The sequence below is a fragment of the Bombus flavifrons genome, chromosome 4, assembly GCF_040668555.2.
Source record: "Bombus flavifrons isolate JBK064 chromosome 4, iyBomFlav1_principal, whole genome shotgun sequence".
NCBI classification, from domain to species: Eukaryota; Metazoa; Arthropoda; class Insecta; order Hymenoptera; family Apidae; genus Bombus; species Bombus flavifrons.
This window is the reverse complement of record NC_138445.1, coordinates 15,618,589-15,631,192: the sequence shown is the minus strand read 5'-3', so window position 1 is coordinate 15,631,192 and position 12,604 is coordinate 15,618,589. Positions and strand designations below refer to the sequence as shown.

Here is a 12,604-nt window from a genome sequence, read left to right as displayed (position 1 = left end):
CTTTTCAAGTACTTTTAAAAGTACGAGTTCCGGTTTATATTAAACTGTAACGTAATTCTTTCTTTTTATTTGCGTCTTTTACGAAACCTTTTATATCAAAAGAAGAAGTAAAAAAAGATGGAAAGCAATACGGCTAGGAATTTCCTAGCACACGTTTATCCACGTTCGTGAGTTTAAGCTTGTGTATCGTACTGCAGCTCATGCAGAAACAGACTTCAACAAGAAAGAAGTCCTTGATTTCAATCGATTTCCTTTTAATAGCATTTCTGAAAATACTATTTAATAATAACTATCAAATGAAATTATTATACTTAAGCGTTAATCTTTAATACCTAAGTATATTAATCTCTAATTTTTGTATGACTGACAATATGCCTGACTGAAACGAAAAATATTACCTGCAAATCTGATGCTTTCTAGTAACATGGAGTATGTATGGAGACGACGTGGAGTGCCTGGACGAATGGTACTTCAAGATAAGGATCAGTTGGGAAGATACATACACGCAGCATTAAAAAAAGGAATTGGTCAACTACTTTATTGCCATTCTTCACGTGGTACAAAACATAGTTCGGGTGCGTACGAGCACGCTTAAGTACAAAACAAAAACGATCCTCTACAAGTAGTCTTCTCCAGCTGCATGGCGAGAGCAAACAAGTAGAAAGGTAAGAAACAGAGAAAGAGACAAGAGTAAGACGAGATGGAGCAGGGAAAGATAGAGAAAAGAAATTTAAAAAAAAGAAGAGAGAGAGAGAGAGAGAGAGCTGTGTTAACGTTAAATGCATACATATCTGTATATGTATCTGTATACGTATAGAAACACGTGTGTGTGTGTGTGTGTGTATCTGTGTGTATATATATATTACGACTTCGTTAACAACATAAAATGTAATTATTCACATAACACAATAATCTGTGATCTATAATATTATAACGATCTGTCTTTTGTACTGGATAGGCCAACACGTACAGTTTCCTATATACATATAGTCGAGATTCTTTATTAAAGTTCCTTTCTTTCGTTAATCTTCGTTTAATTACCATATAATTCAATGAGAAAGAAGAATCCATTTATGAGTAATAAAGCGCGAGCTTGGCCTGTCGCTTTCTTTTCATCAGGCACCGTGCAGCCCCGTTTGAGTATTATTTAGTTTATTCGTTTAATTAATTATTTATATTGAAAGTATCTCGTAACAGATATATCTCGTTACCATGGTAACCTTGGAATTGGGTTTGCCATCTCGACAACGGCCAACAGCATCGAAGTTCACCGTTGTCCTTTAAGATTAGGCTTCGTATTAACTAAGGTATAGGGTGTGAGAGAAAAAGATGATACATATATATATATATATTTATCTATAACATATGTATATATCTATAAACACATGGGGGAGTAACGTTAAATTAAGAACGCAGTACAGCGTAATTGGAAGGGATCGTTTTATAATACAACGGTACCTTGAGTATTATTCGACGTGAACAAATCGGCGCGACGGCTCTCTCAACGTCTGTCGTCGTTGAATCACGCGGTAACGATATAATTATGCTTACGATTAAGCGAATCACGAGTAACGATTGTCGTTGATGAATCGCAGTTGGCGGGAATCGATTCTGTGCCGAGAGGAAATTCGCTTCAGCCTCCATTGCTTATTCAAGTCGTTAACATCCTTCACAGTTTATTTCAAGGAACAATTAACAATATTTCTTCTTTATTTCTTTTCTCTCTCTCTCTCTCTCTCTCTCTCTCTCTCCTTATTGTAATCTCTTCAACGTGTCGAGAATTAGCCAAAGAAGAAGAAGTAGAAGAGGATAGCAATGTTAAGATACGTTATTAGAGTTGCTGAAAATGTTACGTTCTCACGAACCTCTTGGATTTTTATTTGGCGTAAACGATGGTACGCATTAATAATCCTTAAGGATCTTGTCCCGTAAACGCGTAAGGTAACGCGTCCCATATTGCATTTGTACACAGTTTGGGCACGTTACGAAAGAGAGTGAAATAATGCGAATAACTTCACGTATATATTACGATCTATCGTTTCGTATATGGATACTAAGATTGCACTTTTAGATTGAATAGGCGAATTGTAAATAATTTCGCTACGTGAAATTTCGTATATTCAGTTACGATTTAATTTACATCGATTAAACTTTGCTACGCGGCTCTAAGTATAACGTTATACCGACTTGTGTGTAAATATCACGTCTCAAACATCACATTTCTTTACTTTTCCATCACGTTTACAGAGTGGCTTTAGTACGATGTACTATCGTGTTTGAAATTTTTCATACATTCTTGCAACAATTTAATTCGACAAGTTGCGAAAAGTCTGAATGGCTTTCGTTTATTATCCACGTAGAAACCGTTGAACATTCGTATGCACCTCTGTACATTCCAATCGAAGGAAATTAATTCTGTGCAACTCTCACTCTACAACAAAGTGTAGCAAAAATGTACGAAACAATCCAGACGATCTGAAACAAAACGAAAGAAAAAAAAAAAAAAAAAGGAAAAACGACCTCGCAATTCGCACACAACGTTCTCGACCGATTTAGATCCCAGCGTTGCACGAAAGACTTTCTTTCTATTCGCGGACAATAGGCTCACGGTCCGAGCAGATCTCGCATGCAGACGCGTCTAAGATGCGGCAAGCCTTCTTTTTCACGGCAATAAAATTCACCTATGATAGTCGGGCCACGACATTATCCTCGTTTACCCGATTCAACCGTGGCGACCTTTGCACGTGAACGTTGCACCTTTCCGTGCAATCTTCCATCTACGGAGGCCATTGTTGCTGTATCTCTCGTTGCTCTCGTGGTTCACGGCGAAAGAGAGACGGGGGTGTGGCGCACCTTCCTCCTACCTTTGGAAGGTTAACGCGCTGTAGCGGTATATTAGTCAACCACAATGGGCCGCGGATGTCGTTGAAAAATTCCGGGACCAACCGGGACGAATACATCGTTCCGAGATTTCACCACGTTCTTCGATACTTTTGTTTCTCCTATCAATAAATGTACAATAGGACCTTGAACTGCTTAATCACCGAGAAATCGGATAATCAAATTTTTCGCGATCGAACGACTGAAATTGCACCATATATTACGCGTGTCTCGATTATTTTCCTCTTGGTGTTACTAGATTTTCCGAGCCGACAGATTAGACATTTTTGTTCAAATTCGCAAGGTTAATCGCATCTATTACGCATGTTCATACGAAGCTTCTTATTTCTTCTAACGTGTAGATTCATTCCCCTTTCTTGAACTATAGACATTCGTCAATGGCTCCTAAAATACATAAATCGTTTGTATCAAAATGCAGGAATTCCGAGGCTTTCGTCTTTTATTCGTTACTTTCAGCTCGTTCTCTGTAAGCGTCCCAACAACAAGTTAATTAAAAGGATGGATCTGATTAAAGAACCAGGCCAATTAGAACGACACAATAGCAAAGCAACGAATCACAGTCGTCTTCTTGGCTGCAAGGCGAAATCGGCGGATCGATTACGGGCGTACGATTCTCTGTGTGTATAGATGAGAGGCGATTAGAAGCCGGGTGGGTCGCAATCTGACTTTAAATTGGTGAAAGCCGCGCCGCTGGTGACTTTAAACACCGGTTGTAACCCTTATAAGGCGGCTCTCATCATATCAGGTCCCAAGAAGCGTATGGTTGCCGTCAATGGTGTCCGTGCCACGGGCTTCGACTAACGCGATTTTAAAGAACAGCTATAAAGAAAGAGGAACGAGGCTTAATCACGAGCACACGCCGATTAGCCGTAGCCTGCTATCGATCTACCTCGTAAATAGAACTCGATGACTTTTTTTCTGACCGCCTTGGACCGGCCCATTAATTGGAGCGCCGTCCATTGCACGCGTTTCTCTTCTGTTTCTGCCTTATTCCTCTTTCAAGCTGCTACTGCTGCTGCTGCTGCTGCTACTTGAAACGTTGTGGTACAATATATTTCGATGTGTCGCGGCTGGCAAAATAAAATACAGAAAATTCGAGCCGCAGTCAACCTGTTAATCGAATTAGAGTTGAAACTGTTAGACTAAAGCATTTTTTCTAATGTAACAATTTATAAACGCGCGATGCTCATTCTGATTTAGTTCTGATACTATCGGCGAAGTTTACACGTTGTTCTACCAGCGATTATTCATAAAGCGTACGGAAAGAATTTGAGCATCTCGTTTTCTAAACAGTAAACTTTAACGAGGTTAAAATATTTGGTGCGCATCGAACGATATCGATGAATTTTACATAAGACTGCTCCCTCGTAGTTCATTTTATGCTGTTTGAAATGTCATAAGTCGGCCCATTGCGGACAGTTTTCATTCCTGAATAATTAGAGTCGTTGCTCGTGTCACACTTAGAATTCGCGACAAAGGGTACGGTGTGGATACGTCGTATAAATGAAAGATAATACCGCAACTAACTTCAAGAGATTTTGAAACCTTGTTTGTAACGAACAAAGTTCATCGACTCACACGGCATATGGTAATTGTAAATTATCGAATCGCGTACGTAAGACGCAAGATGTACCGAGTATTTAAAAGAGGACAATTTACAAAGAATACTTGTATTTAACATTTTAGATATAATTGGAAATAGCTTTTCTTATAAATACAATTGCGAATATTTGAGAATAAAGAAAGAAACTCGATGTGGAAACAACTTAACGCGAAAATACGCTGTCTGCTATCATTTTTCGTTACACTGAAATCGCCAGCGTTACGAAACAAATTTTCCAAAGACACCTGCGCAATAATTCTCATCGAGCCAGGTTTCACGCACCAAAGAAAAAAAAAAAAAAAATAGAAAAGGAAAAGGAAAAATAACGATAGAAATACCTTGCAGCCACATTAATTCCAATTAAAATTTACGCTCTCCATTAATACCACACAAGTTGCATTTTCACTTCCCTCTTCGCTATTTTGCTTAACCTTTAAACAACGAGATAATGTTCTCTCCGAATGGCCTTCGTTTAAACCTTACAAACTTGCAAATGCACGAACAGACGTGGTTATCAGATATCTACCCAGCCAAATCGAATAACGTTCGATCGCAACTGTGTTCCTAGTGGCGATAGTCAAGAATGAGTCAATTAAGCGAGTTGCTATGATCGAGTCAGCGGCTGTACGTTTTGCGACAGGCGTGTTCCAAGTAGTTCGGCTTAATTAAAGCGATAAAGAGATATCGGGACAAGATATTGTTGCCGCGATAACGTATGAAAATACGTTTGGCCGCCGTTTACGATAATTCATCGCTGTTCGCTAATTATGCGCTTAATTAGAATATTTATACGTCGGGGGCTTTCCTGGAACTCCCACTCGGCACATGGACATCGACTTCATCGTGAAATCGCGATAGTTTCTTTCGTTGTACGATTTCTCCTTGTCTCGATGTTTCTTTTCTTTTCCTTTTCAATTACCGCTCTTGTATCTTTTTTTACTTTTGAAATTTGCTAAAGCAACGTTCGCCAAGTCGCTGTACGACGTTGTCGAACTGCTGGACGGATTAGACTCGCGAGAAACGAGGCTTGGCTTGTCATAAAATTCGTAGAAATTCGCAGAACCTGCGACGTGGATTCGCAACTGTCATCGGTTCGTCGATCGCTCGATAGCAATTCCCATTTCGGAATTCAGATGTTATCCTCTGGTCGTTGGTGCTACCTCGTTAATTTCCATCGGTGTTGTTAGCTTCCTAGGAAACATCCAATTTTTGGTTTCGATGGTAATGTGCGTTTAACAGCGATGCATCGCTTTCTTCGGATTTTGCCATGGTTGTACTTGGTACGACCACACGCATGGTGTCATGGTTATTTAGACCTTGTGACTACCTGTTTGCTAATTAATTCTTGGAATCGTTGTCGGAGTGCGTACGAGGATAAAAGAAAAGATTATACAGCGAAGCATAGGTGTCTCTTCTCCTATTTTTTCGCGATTTTTTTTATGAAAAGCGACGGTAGAAAAAATTCGAGTTCCGGGAAAGATAAGTTGGAAAACACAGCGAAGCGAAGACCGATCGCGTTAACAGCCCACCATCGAATTACAAGTCGATAACACGCTAACAACGAGAGAGTTATCTCGCCGCTAACCGAGGCAGCAATCAGCCAGCAACACGTTCTTGCCAGTTGACTAATTCATCGTGGATGACGCGAAGCGCGTCTTCCCTCCCATAGACTGGAAGAAAAGATGGGAAGAATTTCCTGTCGTTAGTGCAACGAGATATCGTTAGAACGAAAGTAACGGACCTCGACGTCACTGGTCACCTTGCAATCGTCATGACAGCCTGCAATGGTAAATTGGCTACGCGTCATTAATAGCAGGCTCGGCGAATTACCACATCACCCTTCGATAATGTCAGCCACTCGATCAACGAGAAAACTTAGCAGGAACTCTGCTACATTAACGTTCGGCTACTGAATGTAACGTGGATCGAAGAAACGCGCGAGTTGAGAGCAGTCTGGTTTCAGCGAATATCATAAACGATGCTCTGGATGACGTTGATACATCCTTTCCTGGAATTTTCTCGTCTTTCGAGGCCATTTCCAGCATCTCGTTGACAGATGTCGATGTCGAGTGGATTTCATAATCGATCTAATTTATCGATTAAATTTCAGATGCCGACCACTTTGGTACTTGGACCATTGAAAATGTCAACTATACGGAAACGTACGCGCCACAGTTGATTATCGTTCACGCGTTATCTCGAAGAGGATAATCGCTGCGAGGCAAAGGCGATGCAAAGGAAGAAGCTAGAGAGCGACCGATGCCTATCCTTCGATCAGCAATTACCTTGACATTATCCGAACGAATCGGTAAAGAACGGTCGGCGTGTAGAACGCTATTGATAATATTTCGCGATGAGAAACAGTAAATCGCTGGCTGGTCGAATTCCTATGGCGATCGGTCGCGATCTCCGGACCAAAGTGCCACGGCCGTACCGGTTTCCTCTCTGTCACGATTTAGACCATAAAACTGACTAATGATACCGGTGAAACGTAGCAGCAGGCAGCTACAAGATCAATGGAAATCTCACCTGCAACTATGTTTCAAAGGCCACCGAGTTGCCTTCTGTTATTCTCGATAGGCAGTTTCTGACAAAGTTACGAGCGCCGATCTACGATACCATCGCGTGCACCTGCGAGAAAACGATACCTGCTCGGTCGATTATGGAACATTTTCCCTTCTTTTTTTCCGGAAACTAGCGAAACGGTGCAAGCGACCGGTAGAAACGCAAAGAAACATAGCCCGGAAAGGAAATCGTTCTGAAAATTTTAATCTCCATACGTCTCTCGGCTAGACCAACTAGTTGGTTCTGTTGGCTGGCGATGAAGCGCCGCGAAATTGCGACTTGATAACTGCAAGGCGGTAAATTATCAATAACCGATAAAACGGACCGGTTCCATTACGCGCGAGATAAAATTTGCTATGTTCGAGGATTCGAACGATAGACTTTTCGTTGCTGGTCGCCGATGTTCCACTTGCGAATGTGGATCAGATTAGGGTAATTTGCCGTCGTGAAAGGCTGTTAGTGGTTGAAACAGTGATAGGCGCGGTGATAAATCTTGGGTAGATCGAGGCAGGTGCGTGCAAAGGAAGTTGGCAGAGGATGTCAGTGTTTGAAGAAGATTTATAACTACTGAATAATAGCGTGAGCAAAGGAGAAGGAAACTGGAGAAAGAAGGGACATTCGCTATCAATCTGCGAAATTTCTATTCCACGTGGAATATCGTTTGGAAATAACACGAGAGACTTCGCGGGGAAAAAGTGATACGAAAGACTTTCCCCCTCCCTTGCGAGATAAATATATAGGAAATGATACCTAAGGTTCGTATTTATATAGAGGATTTTGTGAATTGCGTACAGGATTTTCCACTAAAATTTATGTTCCATCACAGTGTTCTTCAAACCGAACTAAATTTGATTCCTTTGATCTCGAAAAGTTTGATCTCTATCTTTTCTTCTATAATAGGAAGACGACTTCTAAATACACTGAAGCCCTACAGAATGTACACATGTATAATAATAATAATTAAATAAAATGTATAATAATTTCCAAATTTTTATTTCGACTAATAACAACGATCTAAGTCAATCTGAATTTAGTAGAATTCCATATTTAGTAGAATTCCATATTTAGTAGAATTCCATATTTAGTAGAATTATACGTAACTACAAAGTCGAAATGTTTGTACGTGGAACGAAATAATCGAGAAGAAAAATGTACTTAAACGTTTGGCACACGAAACGCATCTCTAAACCCACGAATGCCACCGACACTGGCAATCTGCGAGTCACTTAGGCTGATTCCCGACGAAACTAAATCTACCTGCATAAAATCAATCCGAAGAGAAACAATTCGAAAACCTGTGTGTAAGTTGCACACTAATCTCATGACCACAAGCGAAGCCGCTGCGAATAACATTGTCTCGCAGTATCCGTCAAATCGTCCGCTTAACCACAACCGCTACCAGTTTTCCGCGACCGCAAGAGGAATGACCACAAATAGAGCGACGTCCTTTGCAACAGAAGCAACTTTTCCGAACGATTCTTCGAGAAGATTGCCTTCCATATACGTACGGCGTGATAGCCGGAAGTCTGAACGATTCGCGAAACACGTACGAGCGTGATCCTGAACACTTCGAAACTCCGTTCGTCGATCAACTTTGCAAGCTTTTAGGCTAAGAGTTGGAGGAAAGTGCGAGGAAAAATTGAAAATACACTGTGTTCGTTGGTCTAATTTTCCAACCGCGAATGAAGATGCAAAGAGAGTGGACGTTGTTTTTGCAGAAACCGACCGTTCTAACCGCTAACTGGAAACCACAGGAAAAATGCGACGTGAATGCGAAAAAATATGTTTGAAGATCTTTATTCTTTTTTTCTTGATTGGTTAATAATTTAAACAACTGATCGTTGGTATGAAATTACGCAAAAATAATAGCAAGATTACGACGTATATTTCAACAGAGCCGTAAATTGTCTCCTGTATGAAACCATAAAAGCTTCGCGAATGATCGCGATATAGAGAGTAAGACGAGGAATAAATTTTTTGAAAATCATGTACATTTCATGTTAGTTCGTAAAAATGTCCGATCGAATCGATCGTGCAATCGTAAAAGCACGACGGGGAATTCCTCGAAAGTTGCGCTCGAATTCATAAAACTTGGTTGAAATTCTTGCACAGTGTCGTTTGCGAAACAGCGACGATCGTAAACGGCGTGGTAAATTTTCTAAAAATCACGGTTTTTCTTTATGTCCGTAAGAGTTCGTAAAAGTCATAGCCACCGTGAAACGCGGCGTGTAACGGGAAATTGTTCAAATGATAGGTAAATTTCGTGAAAATTAACTAGGTTTCGCAACCTCGCAGGTCTTCGCGAACGCTTGTTCAGCTTGCGTAGGATAAAATATTTTGAAAAATAATAGAAATTTGTTAGAAATATCGCGTTAATATTTTAGTCGTGCCAGTAATCTTAGAAGGAAATCTAGCTTTTTCTATATCGATATTTTATTTATTCGGAAGGTGAAGATTTTTTCTCGATTTAGTATAGTTTAGTATAGTTTAAAGAAATTGAAAAAAGAATTACCGTCATACGAATGATCGTGAATATATTTTCAGCTTTTTTAAATTTATTATTCTATTTACCTTAGGCAATGAGAACTCGTAGATTTGTAATTCTAATATCGATTTATGAGTAGGCTATTGTTGCTGTAATTAATAGAAAGTTTCGTGAAATATTCATTCAAATTATATAGAATAAATGTAAATCTTTTATGGTCGGTCTCGTGAAACATTATGAAAGTGGTTATTAAGCTGGTTGCGAAAAAGGAAACGAAAATTGAATAATTGTAAAACGAGAATGGCAAGGAGAAGTACTAATTTTCTAAGCGTTTATAATTACTCGCAAGTAATTAAATTTCGTAAGCGGTTCGTGTGTACTTTACGATAATCTTGAAACCAAGAATGTATATATACGTCTCTCACAAAATATCGATTATTGCGATCATACATTTTTGTACAATACGAATTGATTATACAAACAGGAGAATCCTTTAATTGTCAATGCACTGGATATTTAGAAAATTAGGTTGCTCGGTAATTTAGTAAATTATAAAGATAGATCGTTGGTGAAATCGTACGAAGCTTCGTATAACCACCTGTCCAAACGAATGATAAAATAAAAAAGTCGTGCTTTTATAAAATTCTACAGCAACGTTGTTGGATATCTCCTTCTCACGACATCGTTATTTATCGTAAACGCCAACGCAATAGTCGTTTCTCTAAATACGTTGTACGGTATCCGTTAGTCAGCTGACCTTTGCTTCTTTGAAAGTTCATTTCTACATCAGAAGCCTATTATTATCTTTTGTACGCAGGATGATACGGGGAATCGATTTAATAAATTGAATTTACGAAAGAAAAATTGTAGGGTTCCGTTAAAAAAAAAAAAGAAAAAAAAAAGTGTAATTGCACTTTTTGCTACTGCGTCAGTGTACTGTGAAAAGACTGCAAACTATTATACAGCTGATAGGATGATAAAATTTGTCGGACAATGGAAAATTTTCCACTGCGATTAGTATGTCTATTAAATCAGATTAAAAGCGGTGCTAACGTCAGAAAGACGGTTGTAACGTTAAGACGACTAATGATATCTAAATAGCGAGTGTATGTGGTAGTGCGCGTAGTAAATGGTAAAATATATTATTGCCATGTTTTTTAATAGGTAATTTAGATTTATAGCCTAGGTTGGTGATTTCATTAATAGGTAATAAACCTTTTATCTTCATGCGCTGCAACAAATGTCCTGTACAAACCATTTTACTTCTATAACCTGTCGTATATTTTCCTTACCTTCCTAATACACAATGATAATATCAACTTCACGTTCAGGTTAACGAGTTTCTTTTCTCCGTTAATACCGAAATTCATGCCCTAAAGGATTGCGATTCCGTGTTTCGTGCGCAACGATGATATCGTTGTTCGATCAGATACGATTTCTATACGGTTTCTAGGGAGTCGATGTTTCGACGAATCGGCCCGTAAAAATTTCATCGACGTTCGCGAAAGAAAACGTTACCAAACGGTCAGGAAAATGTGACGCAATTTCGCTCAAACATCAAACGTTTCTAACACGATTCAGTTGGCGAACGTTGGCAGGCAGAGTTCGTAATTTATAAACTTGCCTACAGCTGATTTGTACTAATCGCTGAACCGGTCTATTTTTGCAATTTAAAAGGATATATCCTAATATTAAAAGACCAGAGAGATTTTACGCTCGCTAATTTGCAAGTAATTTGGCAATGCGCCTTCAAGCTATCGAGATAAATTTCGTAAAAGCAATTTAGAAAAGATATACATTCCCATTATCCCAACAAACAACCACAGCGTCTTGTAATAATTCTATTTCGCAACAGTTGCTGTCCTTTTAACGTTCCCATAACGAAAGGGTTGAAATTGCTCCACTAAAGCATGTCCAACAATTTCCCACTTCATTTTCCCCTCGAATGATCATTGCCATTCGCCACCAACCGCATCCACTTCTTTACATCGAAAAGCTCGATTAAATCTCTCTTTCTCTCTCTACAGTGAAAATTCCAAATGGATTGAATAGTCCGTACGGCGGAACCTATGTTCCTATCCCGTGAACTCGGTTCGCCAACTCGGCCGAAGAAGAAATTCACACCGTCTCGTCCTTGGATCGTGAACGGCACATCGTTAATTGGAAATCGAAGTTTACGAGCGAAGATAAAACGCGATACGAACGAAGACAGCCTCGTTTCTGGCGTCGCGTCGTCTCGTCACAATGGCGTAAGAACCAGAGAAAAAGATGCACGCCGAGAATATTCATAGGAAAAGCAGGATGGAGAAAAAGGAGGGCGATATACACCAGGATGAGCGGTAAGTTCTTGCCTAGTTTACGTCATCCTGCTTTATTGCTTGCTTACTTTAGTTCAAAGACATTATTCGTACTCGAAGCCAATCGTACGGATATCACATTCTGGTGGTTGGCAGCTTTCGCATGGAAATTTTTCACTCGGCAACTACGAGTTCTTGCAATTATGACAAGGGCGGAGATTTTAAGAGCTTGTTCTTCAGGCTTCTGTCAGTCGTTATTATTGATCGAAACAGCTACGAGGAATTCTTATTTACTGACGAATCCATCCAACTGTGTCGTGCACACCATACAGCCAGATGGGATTATCGAGTCGAAGCTATGCTTCGACAGCTTTGCGCAAAACGATCAAGTTTGTTGCGTATCACGAGATACTGTTAGCCTTCAATGTAATGATAGAAGAGTGAGAAAATACCGTGTACTTTGGATCGAGCAGGAGAAAGTATCGACTTAATTGCGAACAAAATGTCGATTCGTTTCGATGAGTTATCGATCGATTAAGATTAATCGGCAGAGAAGTTGTCAATTGTTCGGTGGCTTGAACCGCTTTGCGACTGTGCAAATCGTAGCGATAGATTGGCGACGTGATAACAAACGTAGCGGCTCAAGCGTTGGATCGTTCCGCTGCTCTTGCAGATATTTTGCATCTAGAAATCGGTATGGATATTCCAATGATCGGTTTCCTTTAGATTCGAGAAGCTACAGCGCAGCATCGA

At 39.8% G+C, this 12,604-nt stretch overlaps 1 long non-coding RNA gene across 1 annotated transcript; it reads right to left on the bottom strand.

Annotated features, from left to right (window-relative positions):
- Positions 1-511: 511 nt before the first annotated feature.
- Positions 512-7,916, bottom strand: LOC138178924 (uncharacterized). Its single transcript, XR_011172865.1, has 2 exons — positions 3,791-7,916; positions 512-3,720 (listed from the first exon to the last, which is right to left on the bottom strand). It is a non-coding gene; the product is annotated as an uncharacterized LOC138178924 (long non-coding RNA).
- Between the last annotated feature and the right edge of the window lie 4,688 nt (positions 7,917-12,604).